The following is a 23,752-nucleotide window of genomic DNA, read 5'->3' on the forward strand; positions in this document are numbered from 1 at the left end:
GTACTGCTGCCGCTGCGAACAAGTGGGTGGAGACTGACGCGTTTCGTCACGTTCGCAGCAGCAGTACCTTTGGCAAGCACGGAGGTGTACGGAGCTATACGGCTCAATAGAGCGGGCAAACATCAGGACTTTGCCATCTGTCCATCCCGCTATGTGCCGTGACATCTTGTGACGGAATCAGCATCAGCACAAAAGGTCCGTCCCCAGCTTTCCTCCTGCGGAATAACCTGCTCCTACAGACGGTGAAAAGACAAGGTAACCCCCGTGGACAAACTTCCTATTGCCGAGGACGCTCGGCACTGGGGGCAGAACCACACCGCTGTATCTTGAAAGGAGGTAATTGGAATTTTCAAAACGCTATTTCACAGCCGCTACATCTCTTACTCCTCACGTGCAACAGTTACTTCACTGACTGATACTAAGTTTCATATGATGATGTTATAACAGGGCAGCTTCTGAAGATCAAGACTCCTCATAGAGGACAGCTGAATCTTTCTAATTGCCTTAGTGAAACCGCTGGCCAGCAATTTAATATCTATTGTAAATTATCATTTAAGATCTAACATTTTTATGTTACTTTTAGTATTAATAAATTTTGAATACCATTATCGGCTCTGTATATGTTTCTGACATAATATGAACCCATGAGCGCTCGTCTCTTCTGCCTTTTGTTTTTAAGAACTGCCTTTGATATGAGTTCAAGGTTATGAACCATGCAGTGGTAATGTACCGGACTGGTTGCCGACTAAAGTAAGCTGGACCGGAGTGGTTACTGGCTGAGGAATACAGCTGGGCTGGGCTGGCTACCGGCTGAAGAGATGCTGCTGGACCGGACTGGCCACCGGTTGAGGAATACAGCTGGTCCGGACTGACTACTGGCTGAAGAGATGCTGGACTGGCTACCAGCTGAGGATATGCAGGACCAGACTGGTTACTGGCTGAGGATATGCAGGACTGGACTGGTTACCGGCTGAGGATATGCAGGACCAGACTGGTTACTGACTGAGGATATGCTGTGCCTGATGGTTCTACGCAGAAGGAGCAAACCAGGTTTACTCGTCACACTATGTAACTAGTTGCACAGGCCCAGAATGCTGCAGCTGGACTTCCTTTAAACCCCCTGCCAGGCTGTGATTGGCTGCAGGGTAACTGGCTGGTGGGACTGAGACTCAGGTTGGTGAAGTGGAGATCAGCTGGAAATCATTTAATGCAACAATGTCAGAGAATATCATAGACTGCACACAGGAGCTTGAATAAACCTCAGACACACCAATAGTTAACAGCTGCTCTAAGAACACTGCTGCAATCTGGAATCAGTGCACCTGGGTAATCAGCCTGGGAAGGTGCTGCAGTTTGGAAACTAGTATGCACAGCAGCAGATACTGGAGACCCTGGAAACCCTGCAGAGGATCATCACAGATTGACGGACGCCGGAGCCCTCCTGTCAGAGGACCCGTCACACCTCCTGTTGCACCCACAGTGACACTGGTGAGTGTTTAGGATGCCGATGCTGGTCGCGCGTCCTGACATCCAGCATCCGCAGTGGGTAAAATGCATGACATCAGTGACTAACAATACTGTCTGTTTTAGAAAAGAATGTCTTACACTCCCCTCTGCATGGCAATTGGATAATAAATGGTGAAAACTCTTAGCCATAATATATACCTAAATGCAATCTTTTTACAAAACACTACCTAAGGACGATATAAAATTCCTAGGCCAAACACGGGCAGCGTATTTCATTCAGTATCACAGAGGTACTGATGAATATGCTTTACCATAACGTACCTGTCTCGGGCGAGCACCAGTGATGGTCCACTCCCCATCTACATCCTCTGCTGTGTTACCATCAGCTCAAGGCGACAGGCTAATGACATGCGCATTGCGCTTCAACCTGGCCAGAAAGGCTTTTGCTGTGTCCACATTGCTGGTAATACTACAGCTAATTACAAATACTACACGGTGTAAATGACATGCAAATCACACTTTGTATTTATTTCAGTACCATGGACAGAGGCTCTTTGATGGGTAACACAAGATACATCTGTGCACTGCACACTGCACTCTGGTAAATGAACAAATAGTGAGATCAATCAGCACATGCTGTGTCTGACCGTTTCCAAGTTCCCCAGGGCTTGTGCTGGCTGTAAATGAAAGTGTGGCTAAATGATGCTCACAGGGAAACACTGATACGCTTTCAGCTGCATTTCAAGGTATTATGTACTGGCCATAGGCTATTCTGCTCAAAAACCTTGTTAACTTCTCAAGACAGGCGTATCACCAGGCAACACACCTTCCAAGAGGCATTGGGGGTCATTCCGAGTTGTTCGCTCGTAAGCCGCCGCCTACTGGGAGTGAATCTTAGCATCTTAAAATTGCGAACGATGTATTCGCAATATTGCGATTACACACCTCGTAGCAGTTTCTGAGTAACTTCAACCTTACTCGGCATCTGCGATCAGTTCACTGCTTGTCGTTCCTGGTTTGATGTCACAAACACACCCAGCGTTCGCCCAGACACTCCCCCGTTTCTCCGGCCACTCCTGCGTTTTTTCCGGAAACGGTAGCGTTTCTTCCCACATGACCATAAAACGGCCTGTTTCCGCCCAGAAACACCCACTTCCTGTCAATCACACTACGATCGCCAGAACGATGAAAAAGCCGTGAGTAAAAATCCTAACAGCATAGCAAATTTACTTGGCGCAGTCGCAGTGCGGACATTGCGCATGCGCATTAAGCGGAAAATCGCTGCGATGCGATAAAACTTACCGAGCGAACAACTCGGAATGACCCCCATTGTTTCCCAAGTTTTACTCTGCAGGAGAAGCTCACATTAATTCAGCACAATGTACTAGAGCAGGGCTGGCCAAACCGGTCCTCAAGATCTACCAACAGTTCACATTTTCCAGACCACCTAGCTGGTGCACAGGTGTAGTCATTACTAATTAAGATGTGCTGCATTCATTCCTAACTGACAATTCTACAGATCTCCAGGAGGCCTGGAAAACATGCACTGTTGGTAGATCTCGAGGACCGGCTTGGCCAGCCCTGTACTAGAGCAAAAGTAGCTTTTTAAAAGAAAATGCTTGCTACAGTTACAACATTAAGCCGCCGTTTAGGGGGAGGGGTCCGGCTAACGCAGGCGTGGCCGGACCGCTGGGGGGGGTGGGCCGCGGCGGCTGCGTGATGTCTCATGCAGCTGCTGCAGCGACAAACAACTCCCGGCCAGCCGCAGGCCGGGAGTTACTCCAGAAATACAAAAGCATCGCCGCTGTGCGATGCTTTTGTATTTGTGCAGGGAAGGGGAGGGGGGGCCGGACTGACATGCGGGGCGGACTAGCCCTGTGCTGGGCGTCCCCCCGCATGTCAGGGAAGATGATTATAGTGCTAAATTTAACACGGCTACGATCAACTTGGAATGACCCCCACTATGTCTGCAGCTGTCCACCCTACTTTTGCGGTGGAGCCATCTTATGTATGATATATTTTGAAGGTAATATTAAAGACATTGGCGCTGAGGGGAGCAGCAGATACTGTTTGACCAGGCTTGTTTATTTACCTGAGGCTGGGTAAACAGTGCCACCCCCCTCTTGGCACCACTGAATACACACCAGGGCTACTGACACCTTGGAATCATCCACTGCCCCATGCTGTGAGTGAGCAGCTGCAGCTCAGCCTGTCCATTAGCAACCAGCTCTCCCATCCCTGCCCGTGGGTGATTGTTGTCTCCACCAATCCCAGCTGCTACCTGACTTCCACCAAAGGATATTGATTTTGGCGGCGGCTGCAGCGGGGACATATGCCGCACAGGGACACACACAGCTGCACAGGGATTGTTGCCAAGGCACAGCTGCAGCTAACAGTGCTGGACCACTACAGCTGGGGTCTGGGACTCCAGGTCGACAACAAAAATGTCGACACACCTTATGTCGCCGGCAATTGGTCGACACACCTTAGGTCGACATGGACAAAAGGTCGACATGCGTTTTATTTTTTTGGGTGTCGTTTTCTTCGTAGAGTTACCGGGAACCCCAATTAGTGCTTCGGACATGGTGCCTTCGATACGCTACCGCTTCGCTCGGCACAGATTACCGTTCCAATCGTAGTCCACGTGGATTGTTAAGTATGAAAAGGTTCCAAAAAAGAAAAAAATTGTGAAAACCTCATGTCGACCTTTTTCCATGTCGACCTTTTGTACATGTCGACCTTTTGTACATGTTGACCTAAGGTGTGTCGACCAATTGGCGTCGACCTAAGGCGTGTCGACCTTTTTGTTGTCGACCTGGAGTCCAGATACCCTACAGCTGCACCATCCTCTCTCCTGGGCAAATGTACTAAGTCACAGTTCGGCCAGGCCCCTTACAGTATCCAGGCCCGGCCCTGCTCTCTACAGCCTAGGGGCAGCCTGAACCCTAAATCCGTCCATGAATGTGGGGGTCCAGACAGTTTGGTGATACTCTTCTGCCGGCAGTGCAATTGTGTATTGTCTCTTCCTTCACAATGCAGGAGATTCTGAAAGTAAAGATTGCTGTTTGTTTCTAAAGCTGGCTATAAACCCAAAGATTTATTGTCAGATATGGCTGGTTGGAACGAAAATCTGGTAAAGGATTAGAGCTAATAACAATTGACCATTTGCTCCTAAATGCCGGAAACCTGACAAAAACATACGTTCAGACAAACTGGTTAATCAAATGGATTCAACCAATTTGTCTGATTTATAATTTATGTCTGTTTTCCAATATTTAAGAGCAAATGGTCAATTGTCATTTGCTCCCATCCATTACCAGATTTTCATTCCAACCAGCCAAATTGGACAATAAATCTTTAGGTGTATGGGCAGTTTAACACAGGCACTTGAAACACCTACCAGGATCAATGAATGTGTTAGACATGCATAAAACGTTGTTTACCCCTCCTGGGTTTTACCTCTGTATATGTAGTTGGTACAGAATGAAAACCCAGTATAGCACCATGTGGGGTGTGTATTGCTGAACTGCAGGTGTCCCTGGCATGGTGGCTCTCGCACAGTTCTGACAGCTGGAAGGATGGGGGTTGGTAACTAAAGCTTTAATTGGTGACAGGTCATACTGTGAGGTCAGGTGTTCTCAATACCTGTAACGTATTTTCAACATGAAACAAAACTTGTGTTTCTATTGCCCTTAAAATGCTTTCCCAGTACACAGTTTTCATATTGAATATATATATATATATATATATATATATATATATATATGTATTTATATTATAAAACAGATGAAGCAGCACTCCAAATATGTAGTACCTTGTCCGGTGCCTTCCTTAGGTAGCCACATGCAGAGGTCCAATATATCAAATATTGTATAGGTGGCATACAGGATACTTACTGTAAACAGCAGGTATATTATAATGTTCAACATTTCAAAGTTTCATAACACTTCGTAATCAGGTATCCTTATTTTGCCTCACAATAAGCTGAGCGGAGTTCCTTATTTGCTATAATATAGGAAATAAGGACTGTTCTTCTTTATGAGAAGTCCTGATTTACATTTACTGTTTCAAAAATATATTTCTCTAACATCCATAAGGGATACTGGGGTTCACTCAATACGATGGGATATAGATGGCAGTGGCGCACCCAGGGGGGTTTCCAAGCACCCAGAAACCCCCCTCCACTAAAAAAAAAAAAACTTTTTTTTTTTTTTTTTTAGCTGCATGAGTATTATTCATGGCTGTCTAGCGTCCTCCGCAGCCTGCTGTCTTCCTGGTGGCAATAAAAGTTTACTTTATTTTAATTATAGTACATATATATCCATGTGCATACATATATACACACATGTATATACATACATACATATTAACAAACACACACACACATATGATATATATACATGTGTATACATATGTGTACTGTATGTGTGTGTGTACATATATATATATATATATATATATATATATGTATGTATGTTTAATATGCTATGTATATGTGTATATGTATGTGTGTGTGCGTATATATGTATATATATATATATATATATATATACACACACACACACACACACACACACACACACACACACACACTAATTTTACGGACCCAGCATATACTGGGTCACCTCAGTCCGCACCCCCGTGATTGGCTCCGCCCAGTTCTGGAAACCCCCCCATGCAAATCCTGCGTTTGCCACTGGATGGGGTCCAAAGGAGCCAGTGCACTTTAGATTTCTTCAACTGGGTGTGCTGGCTCCTCCCCTCTATGCCACCTCCTACAGCAAGTTTAGAAAAATGTGCCCTCCGAAGAGGATGCACACTCTGGAGCTCCAGCGGATTTTTTATTCAGTTTATTTTAAACTTTGTTATTTTTGGTATACTGTTTGGGCAAGAGTATATCTGCACCATGGGAGTTATGGAGGATGGTTACTGGTCTCTTCCCCACTGCAGGACCACCGTCCTGAGAGGTTGTTGGTACCGCAGGGCATTGCGCCTTGGCAAACCCAATTGCAGCATGCTGCACACCCCTCACATAGTCTGAAGGTGAGAAGAGTGGTGAGTACAAACCGGGGACCCACTAAGGGGGTCCCCCGGTTCTTGGTGCGCTGCAATCTCAGGGGTGGCATACGGAACCCTCCCTGGGTGGAGTCGCTGTAGCCCCCCTGTGTACACTGGCAACAGTGGTGAAAACTAGCATTTATGTGATGTTTTACACTAAATAGGAGACATTGCCAGCAGTGTCAGACTGGGGCATGAATTGCCCACCGGGGGAATGCAGTGGTAGGGGCCCATGTTAAGGGGTGTGTCCAGTCTCCAGAGGGGGTGTGGCCAGCCACCACATTGCTTTCCCTAACCATTAGAGAGTGAATGGGCTGGGACCCTTGAGATAGATATATATATATATATATATATATATATATATATATGAAATACTGCTAGTGCATGCATGATAATGTACCAGATTAATAACAGCAATGCCTGTAGAAAATACACCATAGTCCTGTGCAGTATAATGTAACATAAATGTATGTACCTTATAAATGAAGTGCTTAGTTTGGAACCTGATCCCTAGAGGAGGACGAGGGCCCCCAGGCAGTGGCTATCAGGGATGTGTTAAAAATCCCTTTAGAAAACGCTGCAGCACCGCAGTCATTTTTCTTAGCACAAAAAAAACTCAGTGTCACTTTCCCTGATTCTCCAGAACTAGATGACATGTTTAAGCAAGCCTGGAAAAATCCTGATAAAAAATATCAGGTGACAAAAATGTTTTTGCACACTTTCCCATTTGCCCCAGAAGGTAGGAAAACTTGGGAAGAACCCCCAGCCATGGACGTATCAGTCTCCCTATCTAAAAAGGTGGTACTGCCAGCGCGGGGCTCCTCTACATTAAAGGACCCTGGGGTTAGAAAAATAGAGTCTACACTAAAATCTATTTACGCAGTGGCTGGCGTATCACAAATACCTGTGCTTGTGGGTTGCTGGATGACACATGCCATTCATACATGGGCGACTTAAATTCAAGAGGGTCTTGGGGGGATATGCCCCTGGTTACTATGGTGACCCTCATAAGACACATCCAAGACATGTTTCTCCCCTATGGGGCCCCACCAGCTAGACGTTCCTACCCGGGGTCGTCTACCCAGTCCTTTCGGACTACCAGATTTCGATCTAGGGCAAGAGGTGCCTCCAATGCAACGAGAGGTACCAGAGGTAAGACAAGAAAACCAGCAGCTGCAGGATCTCAGGAACAGAGCACCAGTTCAGCTTCCACTAAGGCCTCAGCATGACGGTGCCCACCCACCCCGAGGGGGGTCTTGAGGTGGAAGCTCGAGTGTGTCACTTCAGCCGCATCTGGGAAAGCTCCTGCCAGGATGCCTGTGTAAAGGACCTCATTTTTCAGGGCTACAAGCTGTAGTTCGACAGCGCTCCTCCCCAACGATTTTTCAAATTGAGCTTACCAGTTTTGGAGTATACACGAGTTACACTGCAACAGGCCATCCTAAAGTTGGTCCAGTCCCACTTCACTGTTCCAGTGCCACTACAACAACAGGGAAAGGGTTACTACTCCAACCTGTTCGTGGTACCGAGACCAGACGGTTCGGTAAGGCCCATTCTGAATCTAAAATCCTTGAACCCTTACCTAAAGGTTTTCAAGTTCAAGATGGAACTCTTGCGAGTAGTGATTGCGGGTCCGGAAGAATGGGAGTTCATGGTCTCGCTGGATATAAAGGGCGCCTATCTCCATATACCAATTTGACCGCCTCACCAGGCTTACCTGCGGTTTGCCCTGCTGAATGATCACTACCAGTTCCAGGCGCTACCCTTCGGCCTGTCCACAGCTCTGAGGGTTTTCATAAAAGTGATGGCAGAGATAATGTTCCAGCTCCGAGTCCAGGGGGTCAATATTGTCCCTTACCTGGATGATCTCTTGATAAAAGCAAGATCCAGGGAGCTTTTATTGCTCCATATAGACCACACTAGTCAGCTTCTGTCACACCATGGGTGGATTCTCAATTTACAGAAGTCCCACCTGGAGCCTACTCAGCGGCTCCTGTTCCTGGGAATGTTTATGGATACAGTGGCTCAGAAGGTGTTCCTCCCAGAGGACAAAGCAAGAACATTCCAGGAGATGATCCGCATGGTTGTACAGCCTACTCGGATATCCATCCCTCTTTGCATAAGATTGTTGGGGAAAATGGTAGCGTCATATGAGGCGATCCAGTATGGAAGGTTCCATGCCAGAACATTTCAATTGGATCTCCTGAGCAGGTGGTCCGGCTCACATCTTCAGATGCACCGGATAATATGGCTGTCACCTCAGGCCAGGATTTCCCTCCTGTGGTGGCTACAGTCCTCAAACCTACTGAAGGGTCGAAGTTTTGGGATCCATGATTGGATCCTCCTCACGACAGATGCGAGTCTGAGAGGATGGGGAGCTGTCATCCAAGGGGCTCAGTTCCAGTGCAGGTGGTCAGCCCAAGAAGCCCTGCTTCCAATCAACATTTTGGAACTTTTGGCAATCTACAATGCTCTGTTTCAGGCCTCTCCTCTGCTCAGGGATCTCGCGATCCAGGTTCAGTCGGACAACGCCACGGTGGTGGCTTACATAAATCGACAAGGAGGGACAAAAAGAGCCTGCATGCGAGAAGTGTCAAAGATACTCCTCGGGGCAGAAAGAAATGCAAGGGCAATATCTGCAATCTTCATTCCGGGATTGGACAACTGGGATGCAGACTTCCTGAGTCGTTACGATCTCCACCCGGGAGAATGGGTTCTCCACCAACAGGTGTTTCAGCAGATCGTCGACCTGTGGGGCTGCCCACAAATAGACATGACGGCTTCTCGACTCAACAAGAAGCTTTGCTGGTATTGCTCATGAACCAGGAACCCTCAGACGAGGGCAATGGATGCACTAACGTTGCCTTGGCCTTACCGGCTGGTCTACCTGTTTCCCCCGATTCCATTGCTCCCAAGGGTGCTAAAGTGAATCAGGAATCAAAGATTCCAGGCAATTCTGATTGCCCCGGATTGACCTCAGAGGGCGTGGTACGCGGATCTTCTGGATATGTCCATCGAAGACCCTTGGCCTCTGCCAATGAGAAGAGATCTTCTTCAACAAGGACTGTTTGTCTACCCGGACTTACGGTGACTTCTTTTGACGGCATGGAGGTTGAGCGGCACATCCTAGCTCACAAAGGCCTTTCCAAAAAAGTTATTGCTACCATGGTTCAGGCCAGGAAGCCTGTGACGTCAAAACACTATCATCATATATGGAGATGATATGTCTCTTGGTGAGAGGAAAGCACGTGTCCACCTGCAGAGTTCAACTTGGGATGTTTCTTACATTTCCTGCAGGCTGGTTTGGATAAGGGCTTACGGCTGGGTTCTATAAAAGTCCAGATTTCAGCTCTTACTATTATCTTCCAGAAGAAATTGGCAGTGTTGCCTGAAGTTCAGACCTTTTTGCAAGGGGTACTTCACATACATCCTTCCTTTGTGCCGCACACGGCACCCTGGCATTTGAATGTAGTGTTGGATTTTCTACAGTCCTCCTGGTTTGAACCTCTGATGACGGTAGAAGACAAGCACCTCACGTTGAAGACGGTGATGTTACTGGCCTGGCTTCTGCTAGAGGTGTTTCAGAATTGGGGGCCCTATAATGTAAAATTCCCTACTTTGGTCTTTTACGAGGAAAGAGCAGAGCTCAGGACTAAGCAGCAGCGCCTGCCGAAGGTTGTCTCTGTGTTCCACTTGAATCAACCTATTGTTGTCCCGTCAAGTTCTAGCACCTCAGCTGCTCCGGAGTCGTTGGATGCTGTGCGAGCCTAGAAATATCAAAACGACGGCTCGGACAAGAAAGACGAATTCCTTGTTTGTGCTCTATGATGCACAGAAAAAGGGTGCCCTGCTTCCAAGCAGTCCATTGCTCAGTGGCTTAGGTTGACTATACAACAAGCCTATGTGTCGGCAGCCTTACCTGTTCCACAGTCTCTGAAGGCCCACTCCACGAGATCAGTGGGGTCTTCCTGGGCGGCTGCCCTTGGAGTCTCGGCCTTGCAACTATGCCGAGCTGCTACCTGGTCGGGGAAGAACACCTTTGTGAAGTTCTACAGGTTTGATACCCAGTTTGGGCAGACGGTGCTGCAGACGTCTCCGCACTTTCTCGCTGGCTCTGGAAGCTTTGGGACATCCCCATCGTATTAAGTGAACCCCAGTATCCCTTATGGATGTTAGAGAAAATGGGATTTTAATACCTACCGGTAAATCCTTTTCTCGTAGTCCATAAGGGATACTGGGCGCCCGCCTTAGTGTGTTGACGTGTCTGCAGGTTTTTCTTTTCGAAAAGTTTACATGTTCAGCTGTTCCTGTTTGTTACCAGCCGTTGGTGGGCGTTTTATGTTATTGGTGTGCTGGTGTTTGAATCTCACCACTTGTTATGTTATGTTCCTTCTCTCAAGTATGTCCATTTTCCTTTGGCACAGTTTTACCTATACTGGCTGTAGGAGGGGGCATAGAGGGGAGGAGCCAGCACACCCAGTTGAAGAAATTTAAAGTGCACCGGCTCCTTTGGACTCCATCTATACCCCATCGTATTAAGTGAACCCCAGTATCCCTTATGGACTACGAGAAAAGGATTTACTGGTAGGTATTAAAAATAGATTGCGGCCATCTCATAAGAGATGAGATCCCACTGGAATAAGGCCAGGAGAAGGGAGCAGAGGCCAGTGTCATTTTTTATAAAGATGATTAAAAAAATGCAGTTGGAGAGAGTACGGACAGTCAGTTTCAGTAGGAAAGAGACAGTAAGAGAGAGACCTACCGATCTACCTGGTGTTATATGGAGACAATCCAAGACAGGCACCTCCACTTCAGGGTACTCTAATAGTGACTGAATTTACAACCCAATAGAAAATCTTCCATTTCCTAAGTGATAACCCATATTGATGAAAGATTATCACAACAGCCATTTTCAAGACAAATTTTTCTAATTTCAGTCAGCAATAATTGGAGAAACATTTGATGCAGAGAGTCAGCAGAAGTGTGGAAGTACCCTCCACCCCAATATCACTTATTGTCTATTGTCTAATCCTCCACAGTTTCAGTCAAGCAAGTTCAACAGCTACAGGAAATAACCAGTAGTGCAAGTAAGGCGGTATGGGCCGGTACGGCGTACCACTAAGACATTAGTGGCTGGAACACTGTAGCACCGCCATTACCTACATGCCTGCAGGTAATGACATCACATTCCCTGGCGCCAAGAGGAACCCATGCTACCGGCCGCACATCTAGACTTCAAACTCCAGCAGCTGCAGCACTCTTGCCTCGACTTCTGAATACATGAGCAGCTGGTGCTATTGGCGGGGTCAGGCGGGGAGCACCCAGCAAGAAAAGTGACACTTCCGCCTCCTCATACAGACTTTGCTAGTCAAAGACAATTGCAGCAAGGAGTGGGATAGGCAGATGCCTGCAAAGGACCCACCTCACACCATCCGCACTACATGAACCGGAGATCAACTAGAAACACCACCAAGAAACCCAAGGTAGGCGGTGCATGTCTATTAATCACTCACATATAAGGTTTAACTCATACTGCATGAGCAAAGTAGCAGCCTCTTAACCACCTAACTGATTATTTCCCCCCCCCACAAAACTGCTCAGAAACTATTGTTTGTTTTATTTATTAACATTGAAAGAGTATATTTAATATATAAAATTATTTTATTTAAAAAAAATATACATCTATGGGGTATTTTCCACCCCCCTTCCCCTTCCCATCCCATCCTCCCTGTGTCCATAGGCCCCCATTTTTAAAATATCTACCCACCCCCTATTGGCAATAGACCCTCAAGTGGTCTTAAATCCTAATAATTATAGTACCCACTACACCCCCTTAGTAGCATACAAAAAAAAACATGTTTATAACTCCCCCACCCCGTAAAGAAACCCTTTTTTTTTTTGCACACCCCCATTCTGTGACCAATGTAATTTATTTATTTTGCTCCCCCCCTCTAGTATCAGTTGCTTTATATTGCCCCTCCCCCACCACCAATTGTTATTGAACCCCCTAGAACCCACCCCCACCCCCATATTCATACACCCCCTCCCCCACATGCAGAGGTCAGAGGAGCGTGTGTCAGGGGGGACTAATGATCAGTCTTCCCTGCTGCAGCAGATCTCTGCACATGCAGTGATCAGCTAAATTGATCAGGGAGAGGAACCATGGGGCAGATGTATTAAACTGGAGAAGGGATAAGAAAGGGATAAACCAGTGATAAGCGCAAGGTGATGACGCACCAGCCAATCATTCCGGATTTGCAAAATGACAGGAGCTGACTGGCTGGTGCATTATCACCTTACACTTATCACTGGTTTATCCCTTCTCCAGGCTTAAGACATCTGCCCCCAAGTTCCCCTCCCAGCCAGACGTGGATTTAGACCTCATGGGGCTCTAAGCAAGATACCGATTTAGGGCATACTTTATTTATTTATTATTAACAGTTTCGTATATAGTGCAGCAAATTCCGTTGCACTTTACAACTAGACACAATTAGAAGACAAAACTGGGTAAAAACAAACAGTCATAGAGGTGGGAGGGATATTAGCCAAATCTCCCTGAATGTGAGTAGAACACAATGATGAACAAGCCCTGAAATGTATCAGTGTCTTTAGGTCAACAAGTAGATCTTACTTAGCAACAGCGCTCAGGTGGAGCACTATGCGTTCCGTTCAATACTACACTGATAGTTGTTGTTTTCAAAATCTCCCTGAAATGGTTTTTCAAAAGTAGGAAAGTTTGGTTTAGGTCCTCACTTCCTCAAACAATCCATAGCACTATATTTTCCTTGCTGATTTATACCCCTTACATTATTTGTTGTTTTTCCTCCTGAAATTATATTACATTATTACAATGTCCCTATAGAGTGGATGGTCTTGGTGTCCCTGACTTCAGAAAATATTATTACACTGCACCGCTTTTCCACTGTGTCTGATGGAGTAGGGAAGGTCTGGGTGAACATAGAAGCTGAAGAGTTGGGACTAGCTATATTGTCTTCTTTATGGATCTATGGTCCCCAGGATCCGTCGCCCTTGGGCGGTTCTTTCCCATCCCGTAGTATCCCGTTCATTAGCAGTCTGGAATTTAGTCAATAGATGCTTCAACCTGGCCCATTTCCCCTGATTCCTTTGTTTCAGAATCCAGCTTTTCCCCCAGATTTATGTAAATCCTCCTTTACCACTTGGGTTTTGGGAAATGTATATTATCTTAATGATATTACCACCGATACTAACTTTCCTCAATTTTTAGACATCCGTGAAGGAACGGCAATCCCATCCACAGATTTCTTCAGTTTTCTTCAAATTTGACACTTCCATTCTACAATACTACATAATACAATACTTACTAACAGACCTTTATCTACTTTGAGTATATCTGCTGGAAACATTCTCTACTAGGGGCCTGATTTCCAATATTTGGGGGTCATTCCGAGTTGTTCGCTCGTTATTTTTTTCTCGCAACGGAGCGATTAGTCGCTAATGCGCATGCGCAATGTCCGCAGTGCGATTGCGCCAAGTAAATTTGCTATGCAGTTTGGTATTTTACTCACATCATTACAAGGTTTTTTCTTCGTTCTGGTGATCGGAGTGTGATTGACAGGAAGTGGGTGTTTCTGGGCGGAAACTGGCCGTTTTATGGGTGTGTGCGAAAAAACGCTGCCGTTTCTGGGGGAAAACGCGGGAGTGGCTGGAGAAACGGGGGAGTGTCTGGGCGAACGCTGGGTGTGTTTGTGACGTCAAACCAGGAACGAAACTGACTGAACTGATCGCAGATGCCGAGTAAGTCTGGAGCTACACAGAAACTGCTAAGAAGTGTCTATTCGCAATTCTGCTAATCTTTCGTTCGCAATTTTACTATGCTAAGATTCACTCCCAGTAGGCGGCGGTTTAGCGTGTGCAAAGCTGCTAAAAGCAGCTTGCGAGCAAACAACTCGGAATGAGGGCCATTATGCTTTATTAAGTGAGGAATCTAGCACTGGCCGAAATCCTCATGAATGGGCATGGGAATGGGATCTAGGACAGTTCTTAGATGATGAAGACTGTGCAGAGATTTGGGACAATGCCACTTCTAGTTCTAGTTTCATGTGTGAAAATTAAGGAAAATATTTATAAATTGTAGTGTCGCTGGTACTATGTACCTTCCAGATTAAAACCATGTGCCTAATTCAGACTTGATCGGTGCTATGCGTTTTCGCAAAGCAGCCAATCAGGTCTGAACTGCGCCGGCCCCGCAGTGCCAGACAGCCAACAGCTGCCTCAGCCCTGCGATCACTGGGCGGGAGGGGGCAGGCCGGTGGCCGCCGTTTAGGGTGCGCGATCCGGTCACTGCAGGCGTGCCCGGAGTGTTAGGGGGGTGGGCCATGGCAGCTGCGTGACGTCACACGCAGCCGCTGAGACCCTCACAGCGACAAGTAGCTCCTACCAGCATGCAGGAGCTGCGCTGGCAGGGAGCTACTCCTAAAGTACAAAAGCATCGCCGCTGTGCGATGCTTTTGTACTTGTGCAGGGGTGGTCGGGCTTGACATGTGGGGTGGACTAGTCCTGTGCTGGGCATCCCCCTGCATGTCTGTGCGACTGATCGTAGATGTGCTAAATTTAGCACATCTACGATCAGGTCTGAATTAGGCCCCATATTTCCTGATACTTCAGATAGGTGCTGGAGGGTTGTACTGATGAGGGCACATTTTTGCACATCTGGTGGTCCTGTCCGAAACTTGCCTGTATATGGCGGGAGATTGTTGCCCTGCTCTTGCACCTATTTGAAATCACCATCCCTTTCGATCCCAAATACTCCCATTGACACTCCCGATCCTCACATCACACGGCATCAAAATAAATTGTTCCGGCACATCGTCTCTGCTATGACCTGTCAAATAGCTGCTGACTGGAAAAATCTCTCACCCTCCCCTATGTCAATTCTATCCCGTATATGGTATGTCTATAAAATGGAGTATATGACTGCCATAATCTATAATTCCTCTAAATCCTTTACTAAAATTTGGAACCCCTGGCAGGTTTTTCAAAACGCTCCCTCTCCATTTGACACTTGACTTCCCAACTTCAATTTTTGCAGAGGGTCATGGACATGGAGGTCACCCCCCCCCCCCCCCCCCCCCCACCCATTCCCCGTTTCCTGTGCTTTTCTATTTCTTTTCTTTTTGTTCTTTTTTTGTTTTATTCCTTTCCTTCATTGACGGAAGATTTTTTTTCTTGCTGATCTTACCTTTATTAAAATTTGATTACTTTGTTGTTGATTGATACACTGCAGTATATATGTGTCTAGTACCTTCATATTTATTTTTCTGTATCAAATATGCTGTTCACTACTGAGAGTCCTTTAATAAATTGTTTAAAAAAAATCATATCATCATTATAGATGGTGTACAGAAAAGACTGTCCTGATTAGGGGGGATTTTAGCCTACATATTTTTTTTTGTACTTAAAATAACACTGTCCACCCCCACCCCCGCCTTTTTGGAATTTGAAGCAGGTGGATGTTAAGCAAAATGTAAAAAAAATAGCACAGTGGAAGACTTCATGTTTCCAAAATCTTCCAGAGTTTATGAGTTTTTAACCAAAACCACCATAAACCCACCTCAAGACCACCGCATCTATCTGGCCAATCAAAAGGAGTAGATTCATAATACACTTCTAATAAAAGGAATTTTTATGTTTTAAATAAGGAGGCAGATACTTTAACATTACTAATTCTATTTGAGGGAAATACTATTTTATTAATATATTAGGGGGTAAATTGCTTAATTTTATAGACAGCAATATATTATTTATTAATTATAATAAAGGGATAATATTGATTGTTAATTGGTGTTTAAAATGTTTTTGTTTTTTTATGACAGAGCAACATTTATTACATTATGATGTGTGCATAATTTATATAGCCTTAAAATAATAAATGTTGCCCCCATCATGAAAATATTTTTAAACACCAAGGGAGAGATATGTCAAACCTTCTAAACAGGATAAGTGGAGTTGTTGCCCATAGCAACCTATCAGATTCTAGCTACCAGTTTATAGACTGTACCAGAAAAAATGATAGCTGTAATCTGATTGGTTGCTGTGAACACCTCCCACTTGTCCTCTTTATAGGTTTGACACAGCTCCCACAAATGAACAATTCATTAATATTGCCCATTTATTATGATAAATAATATTGCTCTCTTAATAAAAGTAAACAATTCTTTTCCCACTAATATATTCATAAAATAGTATTTCCCCATAAGAGAATGATCAGTGTTATCTACCTCCTTATTCAATACGTAATGATTGCCCTCATTATAGTGAATCCTCTCCTTCTTATTGGCCGGCTAGTTCACACAGTATGGCTTTGTCACCTCTCTCGCCTGTCTTCATTTTTTTTAGTCGAGTTTGTCAGTGGGTTGTCAGTAGTTTCTAAACTCGCCACTTAGTAAATTTCCCCCATGGCGGTCACCTATGTATGGTCCAGAGGGTATACATCCAAGAATATTGAAATCAAAATTGCTTTTTAGTGCCATTAGCCAAATACTGCTTCCAAATATAATTCTAGGTGATCGAATAATGGGAAATATAGGGGGTGATTCAGATCGGATCGTAGATGTGCTAAATTTAGCACAAATATGATCATTTACTCTGACATGCGAGGGGACGCCCAGCAAAGGGCTAGTCCGCCCCACATATCAGGCCCTACTACCCCCCCCCCCCCCCCCAGGTGCAAAAGCATTGCTCAGGGGCGATGCTTTTGCACCTGGCGAGTAGCTCCCTGCCAGCACAGTTCATGCGCACTGGCAGGCCGCTACCTGCCGCCTCCGCTGTCCGGACCACCTCCACCAACGGCGGTCTAATGCCATTGGTATGCCCCCTCCCACCCCATGACTGCCTCTGCCTGTCAATCAGGCAGAGGCGAGGGCAGCCCTGTGATGCTTTTAGCATCTCACTGGGCTCCCGGGGTGCGGTTCCGCAGTGTATGCGCACTCCACAAAAGGATTCGGACTGCGAACGCTGCCGCTGCAGCGATCCAGTCTGAATTAGCCTCCATAGTTCACTACATAAAAAAGCCGTAGAGAATATAATAAGACTTGCTCTATTACTTTTTTGTTCCCAATTGCAAAGTGCAATGAGATATGCTGGCACTATATTAGTAATCCTTAGCATTACTGCACAGCACTGAGGTCATGGGTTCGATGCCTACCATGACCCTAACCGTGTGGAGTTTGTATATTCTCCCCATACTTGCGTGGCTTTTCTCCGGGTGCTCTGGTTTCCTCCCACGATCCAAAATATACCGGTAGGTTAATTGGCTCCCTACAAAAAAATTAACCCTAGCGTGAATGTGTGTTTGTGTACATGTGGCAGGCAATATAGATTGTAAGCTCCACTGGGGCAAGGACTGATGTGAATGTTCAAATATTCTCTGTAAAAGCGCTGCGGAATATGTGTATACTAAATAAATAAAGTGATAAAGAAATAAATAATTACTATCAACAGAATGACTTAAATCACAAAAAAAATGTATTCCATAAAAAGTTAAGTAGAATATGTTGTATTGAACTATCAGATAACACGCTTGGAAAGCATATATGGGTATGCTGGCAGCTTTCAACAGTGATTTTATTCTGCATTCCCAGTAAAGATTTTATGTTCCTCCTCTTGCTTTCAGATTCCATTTCCTTAATGGTGCATTGGAGAATTTTGGTATGAGATGGGTCAGTTGCTCTGAGAAAACTCTTCAGATAGGAATAATATGCATTTCTAAACGCTCATGTTTGCTCAACACTGGGAAACATGGAAAATATAGACAACTTAACACCCCCTTTAAAAAAGTGATGTCTGTGAAACCACGGGCCAAAACTGGATGCCTGCTCAACATGTTCTCTGTCCCCAGCTGCTGCTTTCCGTATGTGCTCCAGTCAATATGACCCAATCATGACCAGTCATAAGGAATGAGGCATTTATTTCCTAAGCTGGTCATGAATGGACCTATTGTGTGATGCTGTGATTCCCAGAGGAGGAGTATGGCTCATGATGTTAACCCCCACACTGCCAGCTGAGGCGTATGATAAATTGTATTTTAATGACCCGCAGGCCTCTTGTGAGCATGGGGCTCTGTACATAAAATGTGGACTGCAGAAAGCACATGATTACAGTGCAGTTAATTGTTAGGGCATGCCATTTGCTGAATGTACCAGTCTAAAGCTAAAATAGCTATTGATTTATTTTTTAGTGACTTCTGACCCCAAAATGAAGACAGATGCTGGGAATGGCTGACTGACTGACCTCCGGACTGAAAATCCTCTTATTGAAAAAATGTATGGAAAGCTAATGAAGCTGCCATTTTCACAGACACCTTATTATGTAATATGAACATTTATCAAAAGTGAAAGTGGTAGCTAGCGAACATTGATGCTGCTGCAGCAGACCCTACTGTAATGTGGTTTATTCATGTTTGTAGAATGCCATAATTTTACTGCCTTTCTATACTTTCACCTGCACCTCCTATGGCAATCTCTTGCAATCACCTGCACTTCCTCCTGCAATCTCCTTCACTTCCTCCTGCAATCTCATGCACCTCCTCCTGCAATCTCATGCACCTCCTCTGGCAATCTCCTGCACCTTCTCCTGCAATCTCCTTCACCTCCTCCTGCAATCTCCTGCACCTCCTCCTGCAATCTCCTGCACCTCCTCCTGCAATCTCCTGCACCTCCTCCTGCAATCTCCTTCACTTCCTCCTGCAATCTCATGCACCTCCTCCTGCAATCTCATGCACCTCCTCTGGCAATCTCCTGCACCTTCTCCTGCAATCTCCTTCACCTCCTCCTGCAATCTCCTGCACCTCCTCCTGCAATCTCCTGCACCTCCTCCGGCAATCTCCTGCACCTCCTCCGGCAATCTCCTGCACCTCCTCCGGCAATCTCCTGCACCTCTTCCGGCAATCACATGCACCTCCTCCGGCAATCACCTGCACCTCATCCGGCAATCTCCTGCACCTCCTCCGGCAATCTCCTGCACCTCTTCCGGCAATCGCATGCACCTCCTCCGGCAATCACCTGCACCTCCTCTTGCAATCTCCTTCACCTTCTCTTGCAATCTCCTGTACCTCTTCCAGCAATCAAATGCACCTCCTCCTGCAATTTCCTGCACCTCCTCTTGCAATTTCCTGCACCTCCTCCTGCAATTTCCTGCACCTCCACCTGTAATCTCCTTCACCTCCTCCTGCAACCACCTGCACCTCCTCCTGCAATATCCTTTACATCCTCCTGCAACCACCTGCAATCTTCTGCACCTCCTCCGGCAATCTCCTGCACTGCCTCCTGCAGTCACGTGCACCTCCTATGGCAATCTCCTGCACCTCCTCTTGCAGTCTCCTGCAAATCCTCAAGCAATCTCCTGCAACTCCTCCTGTAACTCATCCAGCAATCTCCTACACCCAGGGGCGGATTAAGAACAAAAAGCGGCCCTGGAAAAATTTGTACTAGTGGCCCCACATGGGCAGCACCAGAGGTGTAAGGTCTAGCCATGGGCCATGGCAGCAGCACCCTCCCCCCAAAACTTTCCAGATAGTGGGCATGTCCAGCATCAAGGGGGAAGTTAAAAAGAAATAAAATTAAATATTATGAGCACATTATATGATACACCTTCAGAATTTAGGAAACTATATCATTCTTTAGAAAGATATATTTTCTTGCTTATTACACCAACCGTATCCCAATCACTATTCACTCAATCTTATATGTCAGCCAAGCATGCAGACAGAGCATACACTAGATTATCTGCAATCACAGGCTAAGTGGCAAAGTCATTTTCATATATGCAAATTATTTTGCATCTTATTCATTATGTCTATAAAAAGGACCACATGTCCTCAAACAAAACAGGCCCCACGGGTGCGTCGGCCCACCGGGAATCTTCCCTGTAAGGCCTATGGCCAATCTGCCTCTGCTTGCACCTCCTCCTGCAATCTCCTGTACCTCCTCCTGCAATCACCTGCACCTCCTCCAGCAATCTCGTTCACCTCCTCCTGCAATCACAGTGTCATGTGTCACATGGAATTTGGGTCAGGTACTGTCCATCTATCAGAGGTGGTCATTCCGAGTTGTTCGCTCTGTAATTTTCTTCGCATCGCAGCGATTTTCCGCTAACTGCGCATGCGCAATGTTCGCACTGCGACTGCGCCAAGTAAATTTGCTATGCAGTTAGGTATTTTACTCACGGCATTACGAGGTTTTTTTCTTCGTTCTGGTGATCGTAATGTGATTGATAGGAAGTGGGTGTTTCTGGGCGGAAACAGGCCGTTTTATGGGAGTGTTTGAAAAAACGCTACCGTTTCTGGGAAAAACGCGGGAGTGGCTGGAGAAACGGAGGAGTGTCTGGGCGAACGCTGGGTGTGTTTGTGACGTCAAACCAGGAACGACAAGCACTGAACTGATAGCACTGGAAGAGTAAGTCTCGAGCAACTCAGAAACTGCACAGAGAAGTCTTTTCGCAATATTGCGAATCTTTCGTTCGCAATTTTGATAAGGTAAGATTCACTCCCAGTAGGCGGCGGCTTAGCGTGTGCAAAGCTGCTAAAAGCAGCTTGCGAGCGAACAACTCGGAATGAGGGCCAGAGTTGGGAGTTAAGCTATTACTTTAGTTCTAGATATAGACTAACAATGTTATCAAAGGCATGAAACATAGTAACTTTATTTTAGCACAAAGCTAAATTGAAAACTTTACCTATAGATAAAAATGGATAGGTTAATGTAACATGCAAATTGCTTATTTTTATTTTTTTTAATATCCTTAAATGTGCTTAATTTGCACCAAATACATGTTATTAAATATCCATCTATGGGGAGAACTGAATTTAGGGCAATGTGCCCGGGAACTGCCTTGCACCTAATATGGGCCCTACACATTTAACGATCCGCCGCCGAGCTGCCCGACGGCGGATATGGCCGACGGGCGACCCGGCGGCGGGGGGGCAGTGACGGGGGGAGTGAAGTTCCTTCATTCTCCCCGTCACCCGGCTCCATAGAAGTGCAGACAAATATGGACGAGATCGTCCATATTGGCCTGCATGCCCAGCCGACAGGGCACCAGCGATGAACGAGCGCGGGGCCGCGCATCGTTCATCGCTTGTGCTTCCACACTGAAAGATATGAACGGTATCTTGTTCATTAATGAACGGTATCTTGTTCATTAATGAACGAGATCGTTCATATCTTTCAGTCAGATCGACCAGTGTGTAGGGCCTAATAGAGTTACAGTATGTAGGAAAAATAGCAATGATGTCTACAGTATTAAACAGTAATGTTCACAGTTTTGAATTGAACTCGCCCTTTATGTTCTCCTATATTAAGTTTTGTTCTCCATATGTTTGTGCACGGACAGTGCAGCAGTTGATCTAGGTCATTACCTATTCATTGTCATGTGCTACATTTGTGTGTACACAACATTGTAGTTCTTAAGGGTTCTCTATAAATGGTAAAGAGAGACAGATTCAATGTTAGCTTGCATAAGATATTTAACGTTAGCTTGTATGAGATACTTGGGTGGATGCATAGGTACTAGATTATGTGATTGCATGCAAAAATAACATGCACATTTCCATGGCAAAACAATGTAAATGTTTACTGTACAAATTGTTACTTATTTATTAAGATTTATTTATATAGCACACATACACAGCTATAACATTAAAACCACTGACGTGGGAAGTGAATAACATTGTTTTCTGGCACTGAGCGGTGTGTGCTGTCAGGTGTTTATTGAAGAAGGGGGGAGAGAGTGATGTGAGGTGATTAATGAATGGGGGCACTGTTAGGTGATTATTGAAGGGGGGGTGATGGGAGAGGTAGACATTAAAGGGGCTGGGGGGACTGTTGTAACCAGACCTGCCCCATTGACTCTTGCCATATCACCCACCACATCTGCCCCGCGGACTGTCACCCTGTCACCCACCACACCTGCCCCCGCAGACTCTCTCTCACCGTGCCAAATATCTGACCTGTCCATGCAGACACAGGCTGGTGGGAAGGGGCTCACAGTATGGCCCATTTTTACGGACTCCACCCCACCACCCCATTTGGACCTCAAGTTCCTTCCAAGAGCAGCAAGGCCCTTTGGAACTTGTTTGATGTTGCCCTATTGTTGCTGGTTGCGAAGGGGCTCCAATAACAGTTCAAGCTTCTGTGCCCCAAAAATGTAGGTCTGCCACTGTGTTACAATAGCACATGTCAATGGGAAGGGGGGTGAGGGGGTAGGGGTGTAATATGTTCAAAATGACATAAGAATGTTAACATGGTCATAAAATCAACATTGACCATGCCAACATTCATCATGTATGAAATGTTGGCATATCATATCTGGTAGGTCAGCAGTGACTTACCTGCTCCTGATGGACACGGCAGCTCTAGTATGGCTTCTGTATTCTGGTGGTTATGTGATTGTCACTTTCCGGGTCAGACCTGTGATCCACCAGCATTCCTGTAAGTATTCTTTTCCTATCCCTAACCCTTATCCCTACCCCAAACCCTAACCTCCCTGTAGTGCACTATGGGAAGAAGGCATGTGATGCTCTGGACAATGTTCTGCTGGGAATCCTTGGACCCCGGCATTCATGTGGATGTTACTCAGACCAGGGCCGGCTCCAGGCCTACTTGCACCCTGAGCGAGAAAAGCAACCCCCCCCCCCATGCTCGTGCCGCAGGCATGCGTGCTCCTAGAAAAGTGGGCGTGGCCTTGCAACGTCATATTATCAAACTTTAAATAAATATATTTTCACCCCCCCTCTACGCACACAATTAGCAGCCTTACACATAACAGCCACAGTAGTGTTCCTTACACTTATAATGTCTCCAGTATAGTGCCAGATACACATAATGGCCCCAGTAATGCAGTGCCAGATAGACACGACACGCCCCCCAGCAGTGCCAGATAGACATATGCCCCCCAGCAGTGCCAGATAGACATGATATGCACCCCAGCAGTGCCATATACACATAATATGCCCCCCAGCAGTGCCAGCTACACATGATATGCCCCCCACCCAGCAGTGCCAGATAGACATGATATCCCCCCCAGCAGTGCCATATACACATGATATGCCCCCTAGAACTAGAGAGTGGTGGGCCTAGGCACATATGTACCCGCCACACCCCACCCCTTGCATCCCCAAACACCCTAATTTTGAGTGGGACATTCTGAAAAGTATGGGAGATTTAGAGGGCCGAACATTTGAGTTTTAATATAA

The 23,752-nt window shown here is 46.0% G+C and overlaps 1 long non-coding RNA gene across 1 annotated transcript; it reads left to right on the forward strand.

The window, feature by feature from the left end:
- Window positions 1-1,338: 1,338 nt before the first annotated feature.
- LOC134980452 (uncharacterized) lies at window positions 1,339-19,392 on the forward strand. Its single transcript, XR_010190399.1, has 3 exons — window positions 1,339-1,488; window positions 11,565-12,008; window positions 18,743-19,392. It is a non-coding gene; the product is annotated as an uncharacterized LOC134980452 (long non-coding RNA).
- The last annotated feature ends 4,360 nt before the right edge of the window (window positions 19,393-23,752 follow it).

This window comes from Pseudophryne corroboree, chromosome 12, assembly GCF_028390025.1.
Source record: "Pseudophryne corroboree isolate aPseCor3 chromosome 12, aPseCor3.hap2, whole genome shotgun sequence".
Taxonomy (NCBI): domain Eukaryota; kingdom Metazoa; phylum Chordata; class Amphibia; order Anura; family Myobatrachidae; genus Pseudophryne; species Pseudophryne corroboree.